Here is a 15,991-nt window from a genome sequence, read left to right as displayed (position 1 = left end):
TTTTGACAATGAAATGGAGTCACTTTCTAAGTTCTTCTCTGTGTCTTTTACAGATCGAAATGAAAAAGCTTACAGCACCTGGGATTCCCAGGCGGTCTTCCATCCAAGTACTAACCAGGCCCTACTCTGCTTAGCTTCTGAGATCTGACGAGATCAGGCAGAGCCAGAGAGGTATGGCCGTAAGCAACTGTATGTCCTCTTCCTAATATTTTAAAATGTGTCAAAGGTTTTGGAGTTTAGATAATGAAAAAGGAGTCACTTTCTAAGGCCTTCTCGATTTCTTCCAGAGAGAGAAATGAAAAAGCTTACGGCACCTGGGATTCCCAGGCGGTCTTCCATCCAAGTACTAACCAGGCCCTACTCTGCTTAGCTTCTGAGATCAGACGAGATCAGGCGGAGCCAGAGAGGTATGGCCGTAAGCAACTGTATGTCCTCTTCCTAATCTTTTAAAATGTGTCAAAGGTTTTGGAGTTTTGATAATGAAAAAGGAGTCACTTTCTAATGCCTTCTCGATTTCTTCCAGAGAGAGAAATGAAAAAGCTTACGGCACCTGGGATTCCCAGGCGGTCTTCCATCCAAGTACTAACCAGGCCCTACTCTGCTTAGCTTCTGAGATCAGACGAGATCAGGCGGAGCCAGAGAGGTATGGCCGTAAGCAACTGTATGTCCTCTTCCTAATCTTTTAAAATGTGTCAAAGGTTTTGGAGTTTTGATAATGAAAAAGGATTCACTTTCTAATGCCTTCTCAATTTCTTCCAGAGAGAGAAATGAAAAAGCTTACGGCACCTGGGATTCCCAGGCGGTCATCCATCCAAGTACTAACCAGGCCCTACTCTGCTTAGCTTCTGAGATCAGACGAGATCAGGCGGAGCCAGAGAGGTATGGCCGTAAGCAACTGTATGTCCTCTTCCTAATCTTTTAAAACTTGTCAAAGGTTTTGTAGTTTTGACAATGAAATGGAGTCACTTTCTAAGGCCTTCTCTCTGTCTTTTACAGATAGAAATGAAAAAGCTTACGGCACCTGGGATTCCCAGGCGGTCTTCCATCCAAGTACTAACCAGGCCCTACTCTGCTTAGCTTCTGAGATGAGACGAGATCAGGCGGAGCCAGAGAGGTATGGCCGTAAGCAACTGTATGTCCTCTACCTAATCTTTTAAAATGTGTCAAAGGTTTTGTAGTTTTGACAATTAAATGGAGTCACTTTCTAAGGCCTTCTCTGTGTCTTTTACAAATAGAATTGAAAAAGCTTACGGCACCTGGGATTCCCAGGCGGTCTTCCATCCAAGTACTAACCAGGCCCTACTCTGCTTAGCTTCTGAGATCAGACGAGATCAGGCGGAGCCAGAGAGGTATGGCCGTAAGCAACTGTATGTCCTCTTCCTAATCTTTTAAAATGTGTCAAAGGTTTTGGAGTTTTGATAATGACAAAGGAGTCACTTTCTAATGCCTTCTCGATTTCTTCCAGAGAGAGAAATGAAAAAGCTTACGGCACCTGGGATTCCCAGGCGGTCTTCCATCCAAGTACTAACCAGGCCCTACTCTGCTTAGCTTCTGAGATCAGACGAGATCAGGCGGAGCCAGAGAGGTATGGCCGTAAGCAACTGTATGTCCTCTTCCTAATCTTTTAAAATGTGTCAAAGGTTTTGGAGTTTTGATAATGAAAAAGGAGTCACTTTCTAATGCCTTCTCGATTTCTTCCAGAGAGAGAAATGAAAAAGCTTACGGCACCTGGGATTCCCAGGCGGTCTTCCATCCAAGTACTAACCAGGCCCTACTCTGCTTAGCTTCTGAGATCAGACGAGATCAGGCGGAGCCAGAGAGGTATGGCCGTAAGCAACTGTATGTCCTCTACCTAATCTTTTAAAATGTGTCAAAGGTTTTGTAGTTTTGACAATTAAATGGAGTCACTTTCTAAGGCCTTCTCTGTGTCTTTTACAGATAGAATTGAAAAAGCTTACGGCACCTGGGATTCCCAGGCGGTCTTCCATCCAAGTACTAACCAGGCCCTACTCTGCTTAGCTTCTGAGATCAGACGAGATCAGGCGGAGCCAGAGAGGTATGGCCGTAAGCAACTGTATGTCCTCTTCCTAATCTTTTAAAACGTGTCAAAGGTTTTGTAGTTTTGACAATGAAATGGAGTCACTTTCTAAGGCCTTCTCTGTGTCTTTTACAGATAGAAATGAAAAAGCTTACGGCACCTGGGATTCCCAGGCGGTCTTCCATCCAAGTACTAACCAGGCCCTACTCTGCTTAGCTTCTGAGATCAGACGAGATCAGGCGGAGCCAGAGAGGTATGGCTGTAAGCAACTGTATGTCCTCTTCCTAATCTTTTAAAATGTGTCAAAGGTTTTGGAGTTTTGATAATGAAAAAGGAGTCACTTTCTAATGCCTTCTCGATTTCTTCCAGAGAGAGAAATGAAAAAGCTTACGGCACCTGGGATTCCCAGGCGGTCTTCCATCCAAGTACTAACCAGGCCCTACTCTGCTTAGCTTCTGAGATCAGACGAGATCAGGCGGAGCCAGAGAGGTATGGCCGTAAGCAACTGTATGTCCTCTTCCTAATATTTTAAAATGTGTCAAAGGTTTTGGAGTTTTGATAATGAAAAAGGATTCACTTTCTAATGCCTTCTCAATTTCTTCCAGAGAGAGAAATGAAAAAGCTTACGGCACCTGGGATTCCCAGGCGGTCTTCCATCCAAGTACTAACCAGGCCCTACTCTGCTTAGCTTCTGAGATCAGACGAGATCAGGCGGAGCCAGAGAGGTATGGCCGTAAGCAACTGTATGTCCTCTACCTAATCTTTTAAAATGTGTCAAAGGTTTTGTAGTTTTGACAATTAAATGGAGTCACTTTCTAAGGCCTTCTCTGTGTCTTTTACAGATAGAATTGAAAAAGCTTACGGCACCTGGGATTCCCAGGCGGTCTTCCATCCAAGTACTAACCAGGCCCTACTCTGCTTAGCTTCTGAGATGAGACGAGATCAGGCGGAGCCAGAGAGGTATGGCCGTAAGCAACTGTATGTCCTCTACCTAATCTTTTAAAATGTGTCAAAGGTTTTGTAGTTTTGACAATTAAATGGAGTCACTTTCTAAGGCCTTCTCTGTGTCTTTTACAAATAGAATTGAAAAAGCTTACGGCACCTGGGATTCCCAGGCGGTCTTCCATCCAAGTACTAACCAGGCCCTACTCTGCTTAGCTTCTGAGATCAGACGAGATCAGGCGGAGCCAGAGAGGTATGGCCGTAAGCAACTGTATGTCCTCTTCCTAATCTTTTAAAATGTGTCAAAGGTTTTGGAGTTTTGATAATGAAAAAGGAGTCACTTTCTAATGCCTTCTCGATTTCTTCCAGAGAGAGAAATGAAAAAGCTTACGGCACCTGGGATTCCCAGGCGGTCTTCCATCCAAGTACTAACCAGGCCCTACTCTGCTTAGCTTCTGAGATCAGACGAGATCAGGCGGAGCCAGAGAGGTATGGCCGTAAGCAACTGTATGTCCTCTTCCTAATCTTTTAAAATGTGTCAAAGGTTTTGGAGTTTTGATAATGAAAAAGGAGTCACTTTCTAATGCCTTCTCGATTTCTTCCAGAGAGAGAAATGAAAAAGCTTACGGCACCTGGGATTCCCAGGCGGTCTTCCATCCAAGTACTAACCAGGCCCTACTCTGCTTAGCTTCTGAGATCAGACGAGATCAGGCGGAGCCAGAGAGGTATGGCCGTAAGCAACTGTATGTCCTCTTCCTAATCTTTTAAAACGTGTCAAAGGTTTTGTAGTTTTGACAATGAAATGGAGTCACTTTCTAAGGCCTTCTCTGTGTCTTTTACAGATAGAAATGAAAAAGCTTACGGCACCTGGGATTCCCAGGCGGTCTTCCATCCAAGTACTAACCAGGCCCTACTCTGCTTAGCTTCTGAGATCAGACGAGATCAGGCGGAGCCAGAGAGGTATGGCCGTAAGCAACTGTATGTCCTCTTCCTAATCTTTTAAAATGTGTCAAAGGTTTTGGAGTTTTGATAATGAAAAAGGAGTCACTTTCTAATGCCTTCTCGATTTCTTCCAGAGAGAGAAATGAAAAAGCTTACGGCACCTGGGATTCCCAGGCGGTCTTCCATCCAAGTACTAACCAGGCCCTACTCTGCTTAGCTTCTGAGATCAGACGAGATCAGGCGGAGCCAGAGAGGTATGGCCGTAAGCAACTGTATGTCCTCTTCCTAATATTTTAAAATGTGTCAAAGGTTTTGGAGTTTTGATAATGAAAAAGGATTCACTTTCTAATGCCTTCTCAATTTCTTCCAGAGAGAGAAATGAAAAAGCTTACGGCACCTGGGATTCCCAGGCGGTCTTCCATCCAAGTACTAACCAGGCCCTACTCTGCTTAGCTTCTGAGATCAGACGAGATCAGGCGGAGCCAGAGAGGTATGGCCGTAAGCAACTGTATGTCCTCTACCTAATCTTTTAAAATGTGTCAAAGGTTTTGTAGTTTTGACAATTAAATGGAGTCACTTTCTAAGGCCTTCTCTGTGTCTTTTACAGATAGAATTGAAAAAGCTTACGGCACCTGGGATTCCCAGGCGGTCTTCCATCCAAGTACTAACCAGGCCCTACTCTGCTTAGCTTCTGAGATCAGACGAGATCAGGCGGAGCCAGAGAGGTATGGCCGTAAGCAACTGTATGTCCTCTACCTAATCTTTTAATATGTGTCAAAGGTTTTGTAGTTTTGACAATTAAATGGAGTCACTTTCTAAGGCCTTCTCGATTTCTTCCAGAGAGAGAAATGAAAAAGCTTACGGCACCTGGGATTCCCAGGCGGTCTTCCATCCAAGTACTAACCAGGCCCTACTCTGCTTAGCTTCTGAGATCAGACGAGATCAGGCGGAGCCAGAGAGGTATGGCCGTAAGCAACTGTATGTCCTCTACCTAATCTTTTAAAATGTGTCAAAGGTTTTGGAGTTTTGACAATGAAATGGAGTCACTTTCTAAGGCCTTCTCTGTGTCTTTTACAGATAGAAATGAAAAAGCTTACAGCACCTGGGATTCCCAGGCGGTCTTCCATCCAAGTACTAACCAGGCCCTACTCTGCTTAGCTTCTGAGATCAGACGAGATCAGGCGGAGCCAGAGAGGTATGGCCGTAAGCAACTGTATGTCCTCTTCCTAATATTTTAAAATGTGTCAAAGGTTTTGGAGTTTTGATAATGAAAAAGGAGTCACTTTCTAATGTCTTCTCGATTTCTTCCAGAGAGAGAAATGAAAAAGCTTACGGCACCTGGGATTCCCAGGCGGTCTTCCATCCAAGTACTAACCAGGCCCTACTCTGCTTAGCTTCTGAGATCAGACGAGATCAGGCGGAGCCAGAGAGGTATGGCCGTAAGCAACTGTATGTCCTCTTCCTAATCTTTTAAAATGTGTCAAAGGTTTTGGAGTTTTGATAATGAAAAAGGAGTCACTTTCTAATGCCTTCTCGATTTCTTCCAGAGAGAGAAATGAAAAAGCTTACGGCACCTGGGATTCCCAGGCGGTCTTCCATCCAAGTACTAACCAGGCCCTACTCTGCTTAGCTTCTGAGATCAGACGAGATCAGGCGGAGCCAGAGAGGTATGGCCGTAAGCAACTGTATGTCCTCTTCCTAATCTTTTAAAATGTGTCAAAGGTTTTGGAGTTTTGATAATGAAAAAGGAGTCACTTTCTAATGCCTTCTCGATTTCTTCCAGAGAGAGAAATGAAAAAGCTTACGGCACCTGGGATTCCCAGGCGGTCTTCCATCCAAGTACTAACCAGGCCCTACTCTGCTTAGCTTCTGAGATCAGACGAGATCAGGCGGAGCCAGAGAGGTATGGCCGTAAGCAACTGTATGTCCTCTTCCTAATCTTTTAAAATGTGTCAAAGGTTTTGGAGTTTTGATAATGAAAAAGGATTCACTTTCTAATGCCTTCTCAATTTCTTCCAGAGAGAGAAATGAAAAAGCTTACGGCACCTGGGATTCCCAGGCGGTCATCCATCCAAGTACTAACCAGGCCCTACTCTGCTTAGCTTCTGAGATCAGACGAGATCAGGCGGAGCCAGAGAGGTATGGCCGTAAGCAACTGTATGTCCTCTACCTAATCTTTTAAAATGTGTCAAAGGTTTTGTAGTTTTGACAATTAAATGGAGTCACTTTCTAAGGCCTTCTCTGTGTCTTTTACAGATAGAATTGAAAAAGCTTACGGCACCTGGGATTCCCAGGCGGTCTTCCATCCAAGTACTAACCAGGCCCTACTCTGCTTAGCTTCTGAGATCAGACGAGATCAGGCGGAGCCAGAGAGGTATGGCCGTAAGCAACTGTATGTCCTCTTCCTAATCTTTTAAAATGTGTCAAAGGTTTTGGAGTTTTGATAATGAAAAAGGAGTCACTTTCTAAGGCCTTCTCTCTGTCTTTTACAGATAGAAATGAAAAAGCTTACGGCACCTGGGATTCCCAGGCGGTCTTCCATCCAAGTACTAACCAGGCCCTACTCTGCTTAGCTTCTGAGATCAGACGAGATCAGGCGGAGCCAGAGAGGTATGGCCGTAAGCAACTGTATGTCCTCTTCCTAATCTTTTAAAATGTGTCAAAGGTTTTGGAGTTTTGATAATGAAAAAGGAGTCACTTTCTAATGCCTTCTCGATTTCTTCCAGAGAGAGAAATGAAAAAGCTTACGGCACCTGGGATTCCCAGGCGGTCTTCCATCCAAGTACTAACCAGGCCCTACTCTGCTTAGCTTCTGAGATCAGACGAGATCAGGCGGAGCCAGAGAGGTATGGCCGTAAGCAACTGTATGTCCTCTTCCTAATATTTTAAAATGTGTCAAAGGTTTTGGAGTTTTGATAATGAAAAAGGATTCACTTTCTAATGCCTTCTCAATTTCTTCCAGAGAGAGAAATGAAAAAGCTTACGGCACCTGGGATTCCCAGGCGGTCTTCCATCCAAGTACTAACCAGGCCCTACTCTGCTTAGCTTCTGAGATCAGACGAGATCAGGCGGAGCCAGAGAGGTATGGCCGTAAGCAACTGTATGTCCTCTACCTAATCTTTTAAAATGTGTCAAAGGTTTTGTAGTTTTGACAATTAAATGGAGTCACTTTCTAAGGCCTTCTCTGTGTCTTTTACAAATAGAATTGAAAAAGCTTACGGCACCTGGGATTCCCAGGCGGTCTTCCATCCAAGTACTAACCAGGCCCTACTCTGCTTAGCTTCTGAGATCAGACGAGATCAGGCGGAGCCAGAGAGGTATGGCCGTAAGCAACTGTATGTCCTCTTCCTAATCTTTTAAAATGTGTCAAAGGTTTTGGAGTTTTGATAATGAAAAAGGAGTCACTTTCTAATGCCTTCTCGATTTCTTCCAGAGAGAGAAATGAAAAAGCTTACGGCACCTGGGATTCCCAGGCGGTCTTCCATCCAAGTACTAACCAGGCCCTACTCTGCTTAGCTTCTGAGATCAGACGAGATCAGGCGGAGCCAGAGAGGTATGGCCGTAAGCAACTGTATGTCCTCTACCTAATCTTTTAAAATGTGTCAAAGGTTTTGGAGTTTTGACAATGAAATGGAGTCACTTTCTAAGTTCTTCTCTGTGTCTTTTACAGATCGAAATGAAAAAGCTTACAGCACCTGGGATTCCCAGGCGGTCTTCCATCCAAGTACTAACCAGGCCCTACTCTGCTTAGATTCTGAGATCTGACGAGATCAGGCAGAGCCAGAGAGGTATGGCCGTAAGCAACTGTATGTCCTCTTCCTAATATTTTAAAATGTGTCAAAGGTTTTGGAGTTTAGATAATGAAAAAGGAGTCACTTTCTAAGGCCTTCTCGATTTCTTCCAGAGAGAGAAATGAAAAAGCTTACGGCACCTGGGATTCCCAGGCGGTCTTCCATCCAAGTACTAACCAGGCCCTACTGTGCTTAGCTTCTGAGATCAGACAAGATCAGGCGGAGCCAGAGAGGTATGGCCGTAAGCAACTGTATGTCCTCTACCTAATCTTTTAAAATGTGTCAAAGGTTTTGGAATTTTGACAATGAAATGGAGTCACTTTCTAAGTTCTTCTCTGTGTCTTTTACAGATCGAAATGAAAAAGCTTACAGCACCTGGGATTCCCAGGCGGTCTTCCATCCAAGTACTAACCAGGCCCTACTCTGCTTAGCTTCTGAGATCTGGCGGAGCCAGAGAGGTATGGCCGTAAGCAACTGTATGTCCTCTTCCTAATCTTTTAAAATGTGTCAAAGGTTTTGGAGTTTTGATAATGAAAAAGGAGTCACTTTCTAAGGCCTTCTCGATTTCTTCCAGAGAGAGAAATGAAAAAGCTTACGGCACCTGGGATTCCCAGGCGGTCTTCCATCCAAGTACTAACCAGGCCCTACTCTGCTTAGCTTCTGAGATCAGACCAGATCAGGCGGAGCCAGAGAGGTATGGCCGTAAGCAACTGTATGTCCTCTACCTAATCTTTTAATATGTGTCAAAGGTTTTGTAGTTTTGACAATTAAATGGAGTCACTTTCTAAGGCCTTCTCGATTTCTTCCAGAGAGAGAAATGAAAAAGCTTACGGCACCTGGGATTCCCAGGCGGTCTTCCATCCAAGTACTAACCAGGCCCTACTCTGCTTAGCTTCTGAGATCAGACGAGATCAGGCGGAGCCAGAGAGGTATGGCCGTAAGCAACTGTATGTCCTCTACCTAATCTTTTAAAATGTGTCAAAGGTTTTGGAGTTTTGACAATGAAATGGAGTCACTTTCTAAGGCCTTCTCTGTGTCTTTTACAGATAGAAATGAAAAAGCTTACAGCACCTGGGATTCCCAGGCGGTCTTCCATCCAAGTACTAACCAGGCCCTACTCTGCTTAGCTTCTGAGATCAGACGAGATCAGGCGGAGCCAGAGAGGTATGGCCGTAAGCAACTGTATGTCCTCTTCCTAATATTTTAAAATGTGTCAAAGGTTTTGGAGTTTTGATAATGAAAAAGGAGTCACTTTCTAATGTCTTCTCGATTTCTTCCAGAGAGAGAAATGAAAAAGCTTACGGCACCTGGGATTCCCAGGCGGTCTTCCATCCAAGTACTAACCAGGCCCTACTCTGCTTAGCTTCTGAGATCAGACGAGATCAGGCGGAGCCAGAGAGGTATGGCCGTAAGCAACTGTATGTCCTCTTCCTAATCTTTTAAAATGTGTCAAAGGTTTTGGAGTTTTGATAATGAAAAAGGAGTCACTTTCTAATGCCTTCTCGATTTCTTCCAGAGAGAGAAATGAAAAAGCTTACGGCACCTGGGATTCCCAGGCGGTCTTCCATCCAAGTACTAACCAGGCCCTACTCTGCTTAGCTTCTGAGATCAGACGAGATCAGGCGGAGCCAGAGAGGTATGGCCGTAAGCAACTGTATGTCCTCTTCCTAATCTTTTAAAATGTGTCAAAGGTTTTGTAGTTTTGACAATTAAATGGAGTCACTTTCTAAGGCCTTCTCTGTGTCTTTTACAGATAGAATTGAAAAAGCTTACGGCACCTGGGATTCCCAGGCGGTCTTCCATCCAAGTACTAACCAGGCCCTACTCTGCTTAGCTTCTGAGATCAGACGAGATCAGGCGGAGCCAGAGAGGTATGGCCGTAAGCAACTGTATGTCCTCTTCCTAATCTTTTAAAACTTGTCAAAGGTTTTGTAGTTTTGACAATGAAATGGAGTCACTTTCTAAGGCCTTCTCTCTGTCTTTTACAGATAGAAATGAAAAAGCTTACGGCACCTGGGATTCCCAGGCGGTCTTCCATCCAAGTACTAACCAGGCCCTACTCTGCTTAGCTTCTGAGATCAGACGAGATCAGGCGGAGCCAGAGAGGTATGGCCGTAAGCAACTGTATGTCCTCTTCCTAATATTTTAAAATGTGTCAAAGGTTTTGGAGTTTTGATAATGAAAAAGGATTCACTTTCTAATGCCTTCTCAATTTCTTCCAGAGAGAGAAATGAAAAAGCTTACGGCACCTGGGATTCCCAGGCGGTCTTCCATCCAAGTACTAACCAGGCCCTACTCTGCTTAGCTTCTGAGATGAGACGAGATCAGGCGGAGCCAGAGAGGTATGGCCGTAAGCAACTGTATGTCCTCTACCTAATCTTTTAAAATGTGTCAAAGGTTTTGTAGTTTTGACAATTAAATGGAGTCACTTTCTAAGGCCTTCTCTGTGTCTTTTACAAATAGAATTGAAAAAGCTTACGGCACCTGGGATTCCCAGGCGGTCTTCCATCCAAGTACTAACCAGGCCCTACTCTGCTTAGCTTCTGAGATCAGACGAGATCAGGCGGAGCCAGAGAGGTATGGCCGTAAGCAACTGTATGTCCTCTTCCTAATATTTTAAAATGTGTCAAAGGTTTTGGAGTTTTGATAATGAAAAAGGATTCACTTTCTAATGCCTTCTCAATTTCTTCCAGAGAGAGAAATGAAAAAGCTTACGGCACCTGGGATTCCCAGGCGGTCTTCCATCCAAGTACTAACCAGGCCCTACTCTGCTTAGCTTCTGAGATCAGACGAGATCAGGCGGAGCCAGAGAGGTATGGCCGTAAGCAACTGTATGTCCTCTACCTAATCTTTTAAAATGTGTCAAAGGTTTTGTAGTTTTGACAATTAAATGGAGTCACTTTCTAAGGCCTTCTCTGTGTCTTTTACAAATAGAATTGAAAAAGCTTACGGCACCTGGGATTCCCAGGCGGTCTTCCATCCAAGTACTAACCAGGCCCTACTCTGCTTAGCTTCTGAGATCAGACGAGATCAGGCGGAGCCAGAGAGGTATGGCCGTAAGCAACTGTATGTCCTCTTCCTAATCTTTTAAAATGTGTCAAAGGTTTTGGAGTTTTGATAATGACAAAGGAGTCACTTTCTAATGCCTTCTCGATTTCTTCCAGAGAGAGAAATGAAAAAGCTTACGGCACCTGGGATTCCCAGGCGGTCTTCCATCCAAGTACTAACCAGGCCCTACTCTGCTTAGCTTCTGAGATCAGACGAGATCAGGCGGAGCCAGAGAGGTATGGCCGTAAGCAACTGTATGTCCTCTTCCTAATCTTTTAAAATGTGTCAAAGGTTTTGGAGTTTTGATAATGAAAAAGGAGTCACTTTCTAATGCCTTCTCGATTTCTTCCAGAGAGAGAAATGAAAAAGCTTACGGCACCTGGGATTCCCAGGCGGTCTTCCATCCAAGTACTAACCAGGCCCTACTCTGCTTAGCTTCTGAGATCAGACGAGATCAGGCGGAGCCAGAGAGGTATGGCCGTAAGCAACTGTATGTCCTCTACCTAATCTTTTAAAATGTGTCAAAGGTTTTGGAGTTTTGACAATGAAATGGAGTCACTTTCTAAGTTCTTCTCTGTGTCTTTTACAGATCGAAATGAAAAAGCTTACAGCACCTGGGATTCCCAGGCGGTCTTCCATCCAAGTACTAACCAGGCCCTACTCTGCTTAGCTTCTGAGATCTGACGAGATCAGGCAGAGCCAGAGAGGTATGGCCGTAAGCAACTGTATGTCCTCTTCCTAATATTTTAAAATGTGTCAAAGGTTTTGGAGTTTAGATTATGAAAAAGGAGTCACTTTCTAAGGCCTTCTCGATTTCTTCCAGAGAGAGAAATGAAAAAGCTTACGGCACCTGGGATTCCCAGGCGGTCTTCCATCCAAGTACTAACCAGGCCCTACTGTGCTTAGCTTCTGAGATCAGACAAGATCAGGCGGAGCCAGAGAGGTATGGCCGTAAGCAACTGTATGTCCTCTACCTAATCTTTTAAAATGTGTCAAAGGTTTTGGAGTTTTGACAATGAAATGGAGTCACTTTCTAAGTTCTTCTCTGTGTCTTTTACAGATCGAAATGAAAAAGCTTACAGCACCTGGGATTCCCAGGCGGTCTTCCATCCAAGTACTAACCAGGCCCTACTCTGCTTAGCTTCTGAGATCTGGCGGAGCCAGAGAGGTATGGCCGTAAGCAACTGTATGTCCTCTTCCTAATCTTTTAAAATGTGTCAAAGGTTTTGGAGTTTTGATAATGAAAAAGGAGTCACTTTCTAATGCCTTCTCGATTTCTTCCAGAGAGAGAAATGAAAAAGCTTACGGCACCTGGGATTCCCAGGCGGTCTTCCATCCAAGTACTAACCAGGCCCTACTCTGCTTAGCTTCTGAGATCAGACGAGATCAGGCGGAGCCAGAGAGGTATGGCCGTAAGCAACTGTATGTCCTCTACCTAATCTTTTAATATGTGTCAAAGGTTTTGTAGTTTTGACAATTAAATGGAGTCACTTTCTAAGGCCTTCTCGATTTCTTCCAGAGAGAGAAATGAAAAAGCTTACGGCACCTGGGATTCCCAGGCGGTCTTCCATCCAAGTACTAACCAGGCCCTACTCTGCTTAGCTTCTGAGATCAGACGAGATCAGGCGGAGCCAGAGAGGTATGGCCGTAAGCAACTGTATGTCCTCTACCTAATCTTTTAAAATGTGTCAAAGGTTTTGGAGTTTTGACAATGAAATGGAGTCACTTTCTAAGGCCTTCTCTGTGTCTTTTACAGATAGAAATGAAAAAGCTTACAGCACCTGGGATTCCCAGGCGGTCTTCCATCCAAGTACTAACCAGGCCCTACTCTGCTTAGCTTCTGAGATCAGACGAGATCAGGCGGAGCCAGAGAGGTATGGCCGTAAGCAACTGTATGTCCTCTTCCTAATATTTTAAAATGTGTCAAAGGTTTTGGAGTTTTGATAATGAAAAAGGAGTCACTTTCTAATGTCTTCTCGATTTCTTCCAGAGAGAGAAATGAAAAAGCTTACGGCACCTGGGATTCCCAGGCGGTCTTCCATCCAAGTACTAACCAGGCCCTACTCTGCTTAGCTTCTGAGATCAGACGAGATCAGGCGGAGCCAGAGAGGTATGGCCGTAAGCAACTGTATGTCCTCTTCCTAATCTTTTAAAATGTGTCAAAGGTTTTGGAGTTTTGATAATGAAAAAGGAGTCACTTTCTAATGCCTTCTCGATTTCTTCCAGAGAGAGAAATGAAAAAGCTTACGGCACCTGGGATTCCCAGGCGGTCTTCCATTCAAGTACTAACCAGGCCCTACTCTGCTTAGCTTCTGAGATCAGACGAGATCAGGCGGAGCCAGAGAGGTATGGCCGTAAGCAACTGTATGTCCTCTTCCTAATCTTTTAAAATGTGTCAAAGGTTTTGGAGTTTTGATAATGAAAAAGGAGTCACTTTCTAATGCCTTCTCGATTTCTTCCAGAGAGAGAAATGAAAAAGCTTACGGCACCTGGGATTCCCAGGCGGTCTTCCATCCAAGTACTAACCAGGCCCTACTCTGCTTAGCTTCTGAGATCAGACGAGATCAGGCGGAGCCAGAGAGGTATGGCCGTAAGCAACTGTATGTCCTCTTCCTAATCTTTTAAAATGTGTCAAAGGTTTTGGAGTTTTGATAATGAAAAAGGATTCACTTTCTAATGCCTTCTCAATTTCTTCCAGAGAGAGAAATGAAAAAGCTTACGGCACCTGGGATTCCCAGGCGGTCATCCATCCAAGTACTAACCAGGCCCTACTCTGCTTAGCTTCTGAGATCAGACGAGATCAGGCGGAGCCAGAGAGGTATGGCCGTAAGCAACTGTATGTCCTCTACCTAATCTTTTAAAATGTGTCAAAGGTTTTGTAGTTTTGACAATTAAATGGAGTCACTTTCTAAGGCCTTCTCTGTGTCTTTTACAGATAGAATTGAAAAAGCTTACGGCACCTGGGATTCCCAGGCGGTCTTCCATCCAAGTACTAACCAGGCCCTACTCTGCTTAGCTTCTGAGATCAGACGAGATCAGGCGGAGCCAGAGAGGTATGGCCGTAAGCAACTGTATGTCCTCTTCCTAATCTTTTAAAATGTGTCAAAGGTTTTGGAGTTTTGATAATGAAAAAGGAGTCACTTTCTAATGCCTTCTCGATTTCTTCCAGAGAGAGAAATGAAAAAGCTTACGGCACCTGGGATTCCCAGGCGGTCTTCCATCCAAGTACTAACCAGGCCCTACTCTGCTTAGCTTCTGAGATCAGACGAGATCAGGCGGAGCCAGAGAGGTATGGCCGTAAGCAACTGTATGTCCTCTTCCTAATATTTTAAAATGTGTCAAAGGTTTTGGAGTTTTGATAATGAAAAAGGATTCACTTTCTAATGCCTTCTCAATTTCTTCCAGAGAGAGAAATGAAAAAGCTTACGGCACCTGGGATTCCCAGGCGGTCTTCCATCCAAGTACTAACCAGGCCCTACTCTGCTTAGCTTCTGAGATGAGACGAGATCAGGCGGAGCCAGAGAGGTATGGCCGTAAGCAACTGTATGTCCTCTACCTAATCTTTTAAAATGTGTCAAAGGTTTTGTAGTTTTGACAATTAAATGGAGTCACTTTCTAATGCCTTCTCAATTTCTTCCAGAGAGAGAAATGAAAAAGCTTACGGCACCTGGGATTCCCAGGCGGTCTTCCATCCAAGTACTAACCAGGCCCTACTCTGCTTAGCTTCTGAGATGAGACGAGATCAGGCGGAGCCAGAGAGGTATGGCCGTAAGCAACTGTATGTCCTCTACCTAATCTTTTAAAATGTGTCAAAGGTTTTGTAGTTTTGACAATTAAATGGAGTCACTTTCTAAGGCCTTCTCTGTGTCTTTTACAAATAGAATTGAAAAAGCTTACGGCACCTGGGATTCCCAGGCGGTCTTCCATCCAAGTACTAACCAGGCCCTACTCTGCTTAGCTTCTGAGATCAGACGAGATCAGGCGGAGCCAGAGAGGTATGGCCGTAAGCAACTGTATGTCCTCTTCCTAATCTTTTAAAATGTGTCAAAGGTTTTGGAGTTTTGATAATGACAAAGGAGTCACTTTCTAATGCCCTCTCGATTTCTTCCAGAGAGAGAAATGAAAAAGCTTACGGCACCTGGGATTCCCAGGCGGTCTTCCATCCAAGTACTAACCAGGCCCTACTCTGCTTAGCTTCTGAGATCAGACGAGATCAGGCGGAGCCAGAGAGGTATGGCCGTAAGCAACTGTATGTCCTCTTCCTAATCTTTTAAAATGTGTCAAAGGTTTTGGAGTTTTGATAATGAAAAAGGAGTCACTTTCTAATGCCTTCTCGATTTCTTCCAGAGAGAGAAATGAAAAAGCTTACGGCACCTGGGATTCCCAGGCGGTCTTCCATCCAAGTACTAACCAGGCCCTACTCTGCTTAGCTTCTGAGATCAGACGAGATCAGGCGGAGCCAGAGAGGTATGGCCGTAAGCAACTGTATGTCCTCTTCCTAATCTTTTAAAATGTGTCAAAGGTTTTGGAGTTTTGATAATGAAAAAGGAGTCACTTTCTAATGCCTTCTCGATTTCTTCCAGAGAGAGAAATGAAAAAGCTTACGGCACCTGGGATTCCCAGGCGGTCTTCCATCCAAGTACTAACCAGGCCCTACTCTGCTTAGCTTCTGAGATCAGACGAGATCAGGCGGAGCCAGAGAGGTATGGCCGTAAGCAACTGTATGTCCTCTTCCTAATCTTTTAAAATGTGTCAAAGGTTTTGTAGTTTTGACAATTAAATGGAGTCACTTTCTAAGGCCTTCTCTGTGTCTTTTACAGATAGAATTGAAAAAGCTTACGGCACCTGGGATTCCCAGGCGGTCTTCCATCCAAGTACTAACCAGGCCCTACTCTGCTTAGCTTCTGAGATCAGACGAGATCAGGCGGAGCCAGAGAGGTATGGCCGTAAGCAACTGTATGTCCTCTTCCTAATCTTTTAAAACTTGTCAAAGGTTTTGTAGTTTTGACAATGAAATGGAGTCACTTTCTAAGGCCTTCTCTCTGTCTTTTACAGATAGAAATGAAAAAGCTTACGGCACCTGGGATTCCCAGGCGGTCTTCCATCCAAGTACTAACCAGGCCCTACTCTGCTTAGCTTCTGAGATCAGACGAGATCAGGCGGAGCCAGAGAGGTATGGCCGTAAGCAACTGTATGTCCTCTTCCTAATATTTTAAAATGTGTCAAAGGT

At 44.5% G+C, this 15,991-nt stretch overlaps 66 non-coding genes and 2 pseudogenes across 66 annotated transcripts; all 68 read right to left on the bottom strand.

Annotated features, from left to right (window-relative positions):
- Nucleotides 1-66: 66 nt before the first annotated feature.
- LOC144397568 (5S ribosomal RNA) lies at nucleotides 67-185 on the bottom strand. The gene has a single exon (XR_013459714.1). It is a non-coding gene; the product is annotated as a 5S ribosomal RNA (ribosomal RNA).
- Nucleotides 186-302: 117 nt separating this feature from the next.
- On the bottom strand, nucleotides 303-421 carry LOC144404365 (5S ribosomal RNA). The gene has a single exon (XR_013466305.1). It is a non-coding gene; the product is annotated as a 5S ribosomal RNA (ribosomal RNA).
- A 117-nt stretch (nucleotides 422-538) lies between these two features.
- On the bottom strand, nucleotides 539-657 carry LOC144404364 (5S ribosomal RNA). Its single transcript, XR_013466304.1, has one exon. It is a non-coding gene; the product is annotated as a 5S ribosomal RNA (ribosomal RNA).
- Nucleotides 658-774: 117 nt separating this feature from the next.
- Nucleotides 775-893, bottom strand: LOC144390900 (5S ribosomal RNA). Its single transcript, XR_013454716.1, has one exon. It is a non-coding gene; the product is annotated as a 5S ribosomal RNA (ribosomal RNA).
- Nucleotides 894-1,009: 116 nt separating this feature from the next.
- LOC144399617 (5S ribosomal RNA) lies at nucleotides 1,010-1,128 on the bottom strand. Its single transcript, XR_013461763.1, has one exon. It is a non-coding gene; the product is annotated as a 5S ribosomal RNA (ribosomal RNA).
- Nucleotides 1,129-1,244: 116 nt separating this feature from the next.
- Nucleotides 1,245-1,363, bottom strand: LOC144404363 (5S ribosomal RNA). Its single transcript, XR_013466303.1, has one exon. It is a non-coding gene; the product is annotated as a 5S ribosomal RNA (ribosomal RNA).
- Nucleotides 1,364-1,480: 117 nt separating this feature from the next.
- Nucleotides 1,481-1,599, bottom strand: LOC144404362 (5S ribosomal RNA). The gene has a single exon (XR_013466302.1). It is a non-coding gene; the product is annotated as a 5S ribosomal RNA (ribosomal RNA).
- Nucleotides 1,600-1,716: 117 nt separating this feature from the next.
- On the bottom strand, nucleotides 1,717-1,835 carry LOC144404361 (5S ribosomal RNA). The gene has a single exon (XR_013466301.1). It is a non-coding gene; the product is annotated as a 5S ribosomal RNA (ribosomal RNA).
- A 116-nt stretch (nucleotides 1,836-1,951) lies between these two features.
- LOC144404359 (5S ribosomal RNA) lies at nucleotides 1,952-2,070 on the bottom strand. The gene has a single exon (XR_013466299.1). It is a non-coding gene; the product is annotated as a 5S ribosomal RNA (ribosomal RNA).
- A 116-nt stretch (nucleotides 2,071-2,186) lies between these two features.
- On the bottom strand, nucleotides 2,187-2,305 carry LOC144398726 (5S ribosomal RNA). The gene has a single exon (XR_013460873.1). It is a non-coding gene; the product is annotated as a 5S ribosomal RNA (ribosomal RNA).
- A 117-nt stretch (nucleotides 2,306-2,422) lies between these two features.
- Nucleotides 2,423-2,541, bottom strand: LOC144404358 (5S ribosomal RNA). The gene has a single exon (XR_013466298.1). It is a non-coding gene; the product is annotated as a 5S ribosomal RNA (ribosomal RNA).
- Nucleotides 2,542-2,658: 117 nt separating this feature from the next.
- On the bottom strand, nucleotides 2,659-2,777 carry LOC144404357 (5S ribosomal RNA). The gene has a single exon (XR_013466297.1). It is a non-coding gene; the product is annotated as a 5S ribosomal RNA (ribosomal RNA).
- Nucleotides 2,778-2,893: 116 nt separating this feature from the next.
- On the bottom strand, nucleotides 2,894-3,012 carry LOC144399616 (5S ribosomal RNA). Its single transcript, XR_013461762.1, has one exon. It is a non-coding gene; the product is annotated as a 5S ribosomal RNA (ribosomal RNA).
- A 116-nt stretch (nucleotides 3,013-3,128) lies between these two features.
- On the bottom strand, nucleotides 3,129-3,247 carry LOC144404356 (5S ribosomal RNA). The gene has a single exon (XR_013466296.1). It is a non-coding gene; the product is annotated as a 5S ribosomal RNA (ribosomal RNA).
- Nucleotides 3,248-3,364: 117 nt separating this feature from the next.
- Nucleotides 3,365-3,483, bottom strand: LOC144404355 (5S ribosomal RNA). The gene has a single exon (XR_013466295.1). It is a non-coding gene; the product is annotated as a 5S ribosomal RNA (ribosomal RNA).
- Nucleotides 3,484-3,600: 117 nt separating this feature from the next.
- Nucleotides 3,601-3,719, bottom strand: LOC144404353 (5S ribosomal RNA). The gene has a single exon (XR_013466293.1). It is a non-coding gene; the product is annotated as a 5S ribosomal RNA (ribosomal RNA).
- A 116-nt stretch (nucleotides 3,720-3,835) lies between these two features.
- On the bottom strand, nucleotides 3,836-3,954 carry LOC144404352 (5S ribosomal RNA). Its single transcript, XR_013466292.1, has one exon. It is a non-coding gene; the product is annotated as a 5S ribosomal RNA (ribosomal RNA).
- Nucleotides 3,955-4,071: 117 nt separating this feature from the next.
- On the bottom strand, nucleotides 4,072-4,190 carry LOC144404351 (5S ribosomal RNA). Its single transcript, XR_013466291.1, has one exon. It is a non-coding gene; the product is annotated as a 5S ribosomal RNA (ribosomal RNA).
- Nucleotides 4,191-4,307: 117 nt separating this feature from the next.
- On the bottom strand, nucleotides 4,308-4,426 carry LOC144404350 (5S ribosomal RNA). The gene has a single exon (XR_013466290.1). It is a non-coding gene; the product is annotated as a 5S ribosomal RNA (ribosomal RNA).
- Nucleotides 4,427-4,542: 116 nt separating this feature from the next.
- Nucleotides 4,543-4,661, bottom strand: LOC144404349 (5S ribosomal RNA). The gene has a single exon (XR_013466289.1). It is a non-coding gene; the product is annotated as a 5S ribosomal RNA (ribosomal RNA).
- Nucleotides 4,662-4,777: 116 nt separating this feature from the next.
- On the bottom strand, nucleotides 4,778-4,896 carry LOC144404348 (5S ribosomal RNA). Its single transcript, XR_013466288.1, has one exon. It is a non-coding gene; the product is annotated as a 5S ribosomal RNA (ribosomal RNA).
- Nucleotides 4,897-5,012: 116 nt separating this feature from the next.
- LOC144396810 (5S ribosomal RNA) lies at nucleotides 5,013-5,131 on the bottom strand. The gene has a single exon (XR_013458956.1). It is a non-coding gene; the product is annotated as a 5S ribosomal RNA (ribosomal RNA).
- Nucleotides 5,132-5,248: 117 nt separating this feature from the next.
- Nucleotides 5,249-5,367, bottom strand: LOC144404347 (5S ribosomal RNA). The gene has a single exon (XR_013466287.1). It is a non-coding gene; the product is annotated as a 5S ribosomal RNA (ribosomal RNA).
- A 117-nt stretch (nucleotides 5,368-5,484) lies between these two features.
- Nucleotides 5,485-5,603, bottom strand: LOC144404346 (5S ribosomal RNA). Its single transcript, XR_013466286.1, has one exon. It is a non-coding gene; the product is annotated as a 5S ribosomal RNA (ribosomal RNA).
- Nucleotides 5,604-5,720: 117 nt separating this feature from the next.
- On the bottom strand, nucleotides 5,721-5,839 carry LOC144404345 (5S ribosomal RNA). The gene has a single exon (XR_013466285.1). It is a non-coding gene; the product is annotated as a 5S ribosomal RNA (ribosomal RNA).
- A 117-nt stretch (nucleotides 5,840-5,956) lies between these two features.
- Nucleotides 5,957-6,075, bottom strand: LOC144390447 (5S ribosomal RNA). Its single transcript, XR_013454493.1, has one exon. It is a non-coding gene; the product is annotated as a 5S ribosomal RNA (ribosomal RNA).
- A 116-nt stretch (nucleotides 6,076-6,191) lies between these two features.
- Nucleotides 6,192-6,310, bottom strand: LOC144404344 (5S ribosomal RNA). Its single transcript, XR_013466284.1, has one exon. It is a non-coding gene; the product is annotated as a 5S ribosomal RNA (ribosomal RNA).
- A 117-nt stretch (nucleotides 6,311-6,427) lies between these two features.
- Nucleotides 6,428-6,546, bottom strand: LOC144404342 (5S ribosomal RNA). The gene has a single exon (XR_013466282.1). It is a non-coding gene; the product is annotated as a 5S ribosomal RNA (ribosomal RNA).
- Nucleotides 6,547-6,663: 117 nt separating this feature from the next.
- Nucleotides 6,664-6,782, bottom strand: LOC144404341 (5S ribosomal RNA). The gene has a single exon (XR_013466281.1). It is a non-coding gene; the product is annotated as a 5S ribosomal RNA (ribosomal RNA).
- A 117-nt stretch (nucleotides 6,783-6,899) lies between these two features.
- On the bottom strand, nucleotides 6,900-7,018 carry LOC144404340 (5S ribosomal RNA). Its single transcript, XR_013466280.1, has one exon. It is a non-coding gene; the product is annotated as a 5S ribosomal RNA (ribosomal RNA).
- Nucleotides 7,019-7,134: 116 nt separating this feature from the next.
- Nucleotides 7,135-7,253, bottom strand: LOC144404339 (5S ribosomal RNA). Its single transcript, XR_013466279.1, has one exon. It is a non-coding gene; the product is annotated as a 5S ribosomal RNA (ribosomal RNA).
- A 117-nt stretch (nucleotides 7,254-7,370) lies between these two features.
- On the bottom strand, nucleotides 7,371-7,489 carry LOC144404338 (5S ribosomal RNA). Its single transcript, XR_013466278.1, has one exon. It is a non-coding gene; the product is annotated as a 5S ribosomal RNA (ribosomal RNA).
- Nucleotides 7,490-7,605: 116 nt separating this feature from the next.
- LOC144398874 (5S ribosomal RNA) lies at nucleotides 7,606-7,724 on the bottom strand. The gene has a single exon (XR_013461021.1). It is a non-coding gene; the product is annotated as a 5S ribosomal RNA (ribosomal RNA).
- Nucleotides 7,725-7,841: 117 nt separating this feature from the next.
- On the bottom strand, nucleotides 7,842-7,960 carry LOC144399563 (5S ribosomal RNA). Its single transcript, XR_013461709.1, has one exon. It is a non-coding gene; the product is annotated as a 5S ribosomal RNA (ribosomal RNA).
- A 116-nt stretch (nucleotides 7,961-8,076) lies between these two features.
- On the bottom strand, nucleotides 8,077-8,185 carry LOC144399953 (5S ribosomal RNA; annotated as a pseudogene).
- Nucleotides 8,186-8,302: 117 nt separating this feature from the next.
- LOC144398847 (5S ribosomal RNA) lies at nucleotides 8,303-8,421 on the bottom strand. The gene has a single exon (XR_013460994.1). It is a non-coding gene; the product is annotated as a 5S ribosomal RNA (ribosomal RNA).
- Nucleotides 8,422-8,537: 116 nt separating this feature from the next.
- LOC144404337 (5S ribosomal RNA) lies at nucleotides 8,538-8,656 on the bottom strand. Its single transcript, XR_013466277.1, has one exon. It is a non-coding gene; the product is annotated as a 5S ribosomal RNA (ribosomal RNA).
- Nucleotides 8,657-8,772: 116 nt separating this feature from the next.
- On the bottom strand, nucleotides 8,773-8,891 carry LOC144396809 (5S ribosomal RNA). Its single transcript, XR_013458955.1, has one exon. It is a non-coding gene; the product is annotated as a 5S ribosomal RNA (ribosomal RNA).
- A 117-nt stretch (nucleotides 8,892-9,008) lies between these two features.
- Nucleotides 9,009-9,127, bottom strand: LOC144404336 (5S ribosomal RNA). Its single transcript, XR_013466276.1, has one exon. It is a non-coding gene; the product is annotated as a 5S ribosomal RNA (ribosomal RNA).
- Nucleotides 9,128-9,244: 117 nt separating this feature from the next.
- LOC144404335 (5S ribosomal RNA) lies at nucleotides 9,245-9,363 on the bottom strand. Its single transcript, XR_013466275.1, has one exon. It is a non-coding gene; the product is annotated as a 5S ribosomal RNA (ribosomal RNA).
- A 116-nt stretch (nucleotides 9,364-9,479) lies between these two features.
- Nucleotides 9,480-9,598, bottom strand: LOC144404334 (5S ribosomal RNA). The gene has a single exon (XR_013466274.1). It is a non-coding gene; the product is annotated as a 5S ribosomal RNA (ribosomal RNA).
- Nucleotides 9,599-9,714: 116 nt separating this feature from the next.
- Nucleotides 9,715-9,833, bottom strand: LOC144404333 (5S ribosomal RNA). Its single transcript, XR_013466273.1, has one exon. It is a non-coding gene; the product is annotated as a 5S ribosomal RNA (ribosomal RNA).
- A 117-nt stretch (nucleotides 9,834-9,950) lies between these two features.
- Nucleotides 9,951-10,069, bottom strand: LOC144399614 (5S ribosomal RNA). Its single transcript, XR_013461760.1, has one exon. It is a non-coding gene; the product is annotated as a 5S ribosomal RNA (ribosomal RNA).
- A 116-nt stretch (nucleotides 10,070-10,185) lies between these two features.
- LOC144404331 (5S ribosomal RNA) lies at nucleotides 10,186-10,304 on the bottom strand. The gene has a single exon (XR_013466271.1). It is a non-coding gene; the product is annotated as a 5S ribosomal RNA (ribosomal RNA).
- A 117-nt stretch (nucleotides 10,305-10,421) lies between these two features.
- Nucleotides 10,422-10,540, bottom strand: LOC144404330 (5S ribosomal RNA). The gene has a single exon (XR_013466270.1). It is a non-coding gene; the product is annotated as a 5S ribosomal RNA (ribosomal RNA).
- Nucleotides 10,541-10,656: 116 nt separating this feature from the next.
- LOC144404329 (5S ribosomal RNA) lies at nucleotides 10,657-10,775 on the bottom strand. The gene has a single exon (XR_013466269.1). It is a non-coding gene; the product is annotated as a 5S ribosomal RNA (ribosomal RNA).
- Nucleotides 10,776-10,892: 117 nt separating this feature from the next.
- On the bottom strand, nucleotides 10,893-11,011 carry LOC144404328 (5S ribosomal RNA). Its single transcript, XR_013466268.1, has one exon. It is a non-coding gene; the product is annotated as a 5S ribosomal RNA (ribosomal RNA).
- Nucleotides 11,012-11,128: 117 nt separating this feature from the next.
- LOC144404327 (5S ribosomal RNA) lies at nucleotides 11,129-11,247 on the bottom strand. Its single transcript, XR_013466267.1, has one exon. It is a non-coding gene; the product is annotated as a 5S ribosomal RNA (ribosomal RNA).
- A 116-nt stretch (nucleotides 11,248-11,363) lies between these two features.
- On the bottom strand, nucleotides 11,364-11,482 carry LOC144397567 (5S ribosomal RNA). Its single transcript, XR_013459713.1, has one exon. It is a non-coding gene; the product is annotated as a 5S ribosomal RNA (ribosomal RNA).
- A 117-nt stretch (nucleotides 11,483-11,599) lies between these two features.
- On the bottom strand, nucleotides 11,600-11,718 carry LOC144399562 (5S ribosomal RNA). Its single transcript, XR_013461708.1, has one exon. It is a non-coding gene; the product is annotated as a 5S ribosomal RNA (ribosomal RNA).
- Nucleotides 11,719-11,834: 116 nt separating this feature from the next.
- LOC144399952 (5S ribosomal RNA) lies at nucleotides 11,835-11,943 on the bottom strand (annotated as a pseudogene).
- Nucleotides 11,944-12,060: 117 nt separating this feature from the next.
- On the bottom strand, nucleotides 12,061-12,179 carry LOC144404326 (5S ribosomal RNA). The gene has a single exon (XR_013466266.1). It is a non-coding gene; the product is annotated as a 5S ribosomal RNA (ribosomal RNA).
- Nucleotides 12,180-12,295: 116 nt separating this feature from the next.
- Nucleotides 12,296-12,414, bottom strand: LOC144404325 (5S ribosomal RNA). The gene has a single exon (XR_013466265.1). It is a non-coding gene; the product is annotated as a 5S ribosomal RNA (ribosomal RNA).
- A 116-nt stretch (nucleotides 12,415-12,530) lies between these two features.
- LOC144396807 (5S ribosomal RNA) lies at nucleotides 12,531-12,649 on the bottom strand. The gene has a single exon (XR_013458953.1). It is a non-coding gene; the product is annotated as a 5S ribosomal RNA (ribosomal RNA).
- Nucleotides 12,650-12,766: 117 nt separating this feature from the next.
- LOC144404324 (5S ribosomal RNA) lies at nucleotides 12,767-12,885 on the bottom strand. Its single transcript, XR_013466264.1, has one exon. It is a non-coding gene; the product is annotated as a 5S ribosomal RNA (ribosomal RNA).
- Nucleotides 12,886-13,002: 117 nt separating this feature from the next.
- LOC144397063 (5S ribosomal RNA) lies at nucleotides 13,003-13,121 on the bottom strand. The gene has a single exon (XR_013459208.1). It is a non-coding gene; the product is annotated as a 5S ribosomal RNA (ribosomal RNA).
- A 117-nt stretch (nucleotides 13,122-13,238) lies between these two features.
- On the bottom strand, nucleotides 13,239-13,357 carry LOC144404323 (5S ribosomal RNA). Its single transcript, XR_013466263.1, has one exon. It is a non-coding gene; the product is annotated as a 5S ribosomal RNA (ribosomal RNA).
- Nucleotides 13,358-13,474: 117 nt separating this feature from the next.
- LOC144390138 (5S ribosomal RNA) lies at nucleotides 13,475-13,593 on the bottom strand. The gene has a single exon (XR_013454210.1). It is a non-coding gene; the product is annotated as a 5S ribosomal RNA (ribosomal RNA).
- Nucleotides 13,594-13,709: 116 nt separating this feature from the next.
- Nucleotides 13,710-13,828, bottom strand: LOC144404322 (5S ribosomal RNA). Its single transcript, XR_013466262.1, has one exon. It is a non-coding gene; the product is annotated as a 5S ribosomal RNA (ribosomal RNA).
- Nucleotides 13,829-13,945: 117 nt separating this feature from the next.
- On the bottom strand, nucleotides 13,946-14,064 carry LOC144404320 (5S ribosomal RNA). The gene has a single exon (XR_013466260.1). It is a non-coding gene; the product is annotated as a 5S ribosomal RNA (ribosomal RNA).
- A 117-nt stretch (nucleotides 14,065-14,181) lies between these two features.
- On the bottom strand, nucleotides 14,182-14,300 carry LOC144399613 (5S ribosomal RNA). Its single transcript, XR_013461759.1, has one exon. It is a non-coding gene; the product is annotated as a 5S ribosomal RNA (ribosomal RNA).
- A 116-nt stretch (nucleotides 14,301-14,416) lies between these two features.
- On the bottom strand, nucleotides 14,417-14,535 carry LOC144399612 (5S ribosomal RNA). Its single transcript, XR_013461758.1, has one exon. It is a non-coding gene; the product is annotated as a 5S ribosomal RNA (ribosomal RNA).
- A 116-nt stretch (nucleotides 14,536-14,651) lies between these two features.
- Nucleotides 14,652-14,770, bottom strand: LOC144404319 (5S ribosomal RNA). Its single transcript, XR_013466259.1, has one exon. It is a non-coding gene; the product is annotated as a 5S ribosomal RNA (ribosomal RNA).
- A 117-nt stretch (nucleotides 14,771-14,887) lies between these two features.
- LOC144404318 (5S ribosomal RNA) lies at nucleotides 14,888-15,006 on the bottom strand. Its single transcript, XR_013466258.1, has one exon. It is a non-coding gene; the product is annotated as a 5S ribosomal RNA (ribosomal RNA).
- A 117-nt stretch (nucleotides 15,007-15,123) lies between these two features.
- Nucleotides 15,124-15,242, bottom strand: LOC144404317 (5S ribosomal RNA). Its single transcript, XR_013466257.1, has one exon. It is a non-coding gene; the product is annotated as a 5S ribosomal RNA (ribosomal RNA).
- A 117-nt stretch (nucleotides 15,243-15,359) lies between these two features.
- Nucleotides 15,360-15,478, bottom strand: LOC144404316 (5S ribosomal RNA). Its single transcript, XR_013466256.1, has one exon. It is a non-coding gene; the product is annotated as a 5S ribosomal RNA (ribosomal RNA).
- A 116-nt stretch (nucleotides 15,479-15,594) lies between these two features.
- LOC144404315 (5S ribosomal RNA) lies at nucleotides 15,595-15,713 on the bottom strand. Its single transcript, XR_013466255.1, has one exon. It is a non-coding gene; the product is annotated as a 5S ribosomal RNA (ribosomal RNA).
- A 116-nt stretch (nucleotides 15,714-15,829) lies between these two features.
- LOC144404314 (5S ribosomal RNA) lies at nucleotides 15,830-15,948 on the bottom strand. Its single transcript, XR_013466254.1, has one exon. It is a non-coding gene; the product is annotated as a 5S ribosomal RNA (ribosomal RNA).
- Between the last annotated feature and the right edge of the window lie 43 nt (nucleotides 15,949-15,991).

Source organism: Gasterosteus aculeatus, chromosome 2, assembly GCF_964276395.1.
Source record: "Gasterosteus aculeatus chromosome 2, fGasAcu3.hap1.1, whole genome shotgun sequence".
NCBI classification, from domain to species: domain Eukaryota; kingdom Metazoa; phylum Chordata; class Actinopteri; order Perciformes; family Gasterosteidae; genus Gasterosteus; species Gasterosteus aculeatus.
The sequence above is the reverse complement of the archived record's forward strand: the minus strand, read 5'-3'. Positions and strand labels throughout refer to the sequence as shown.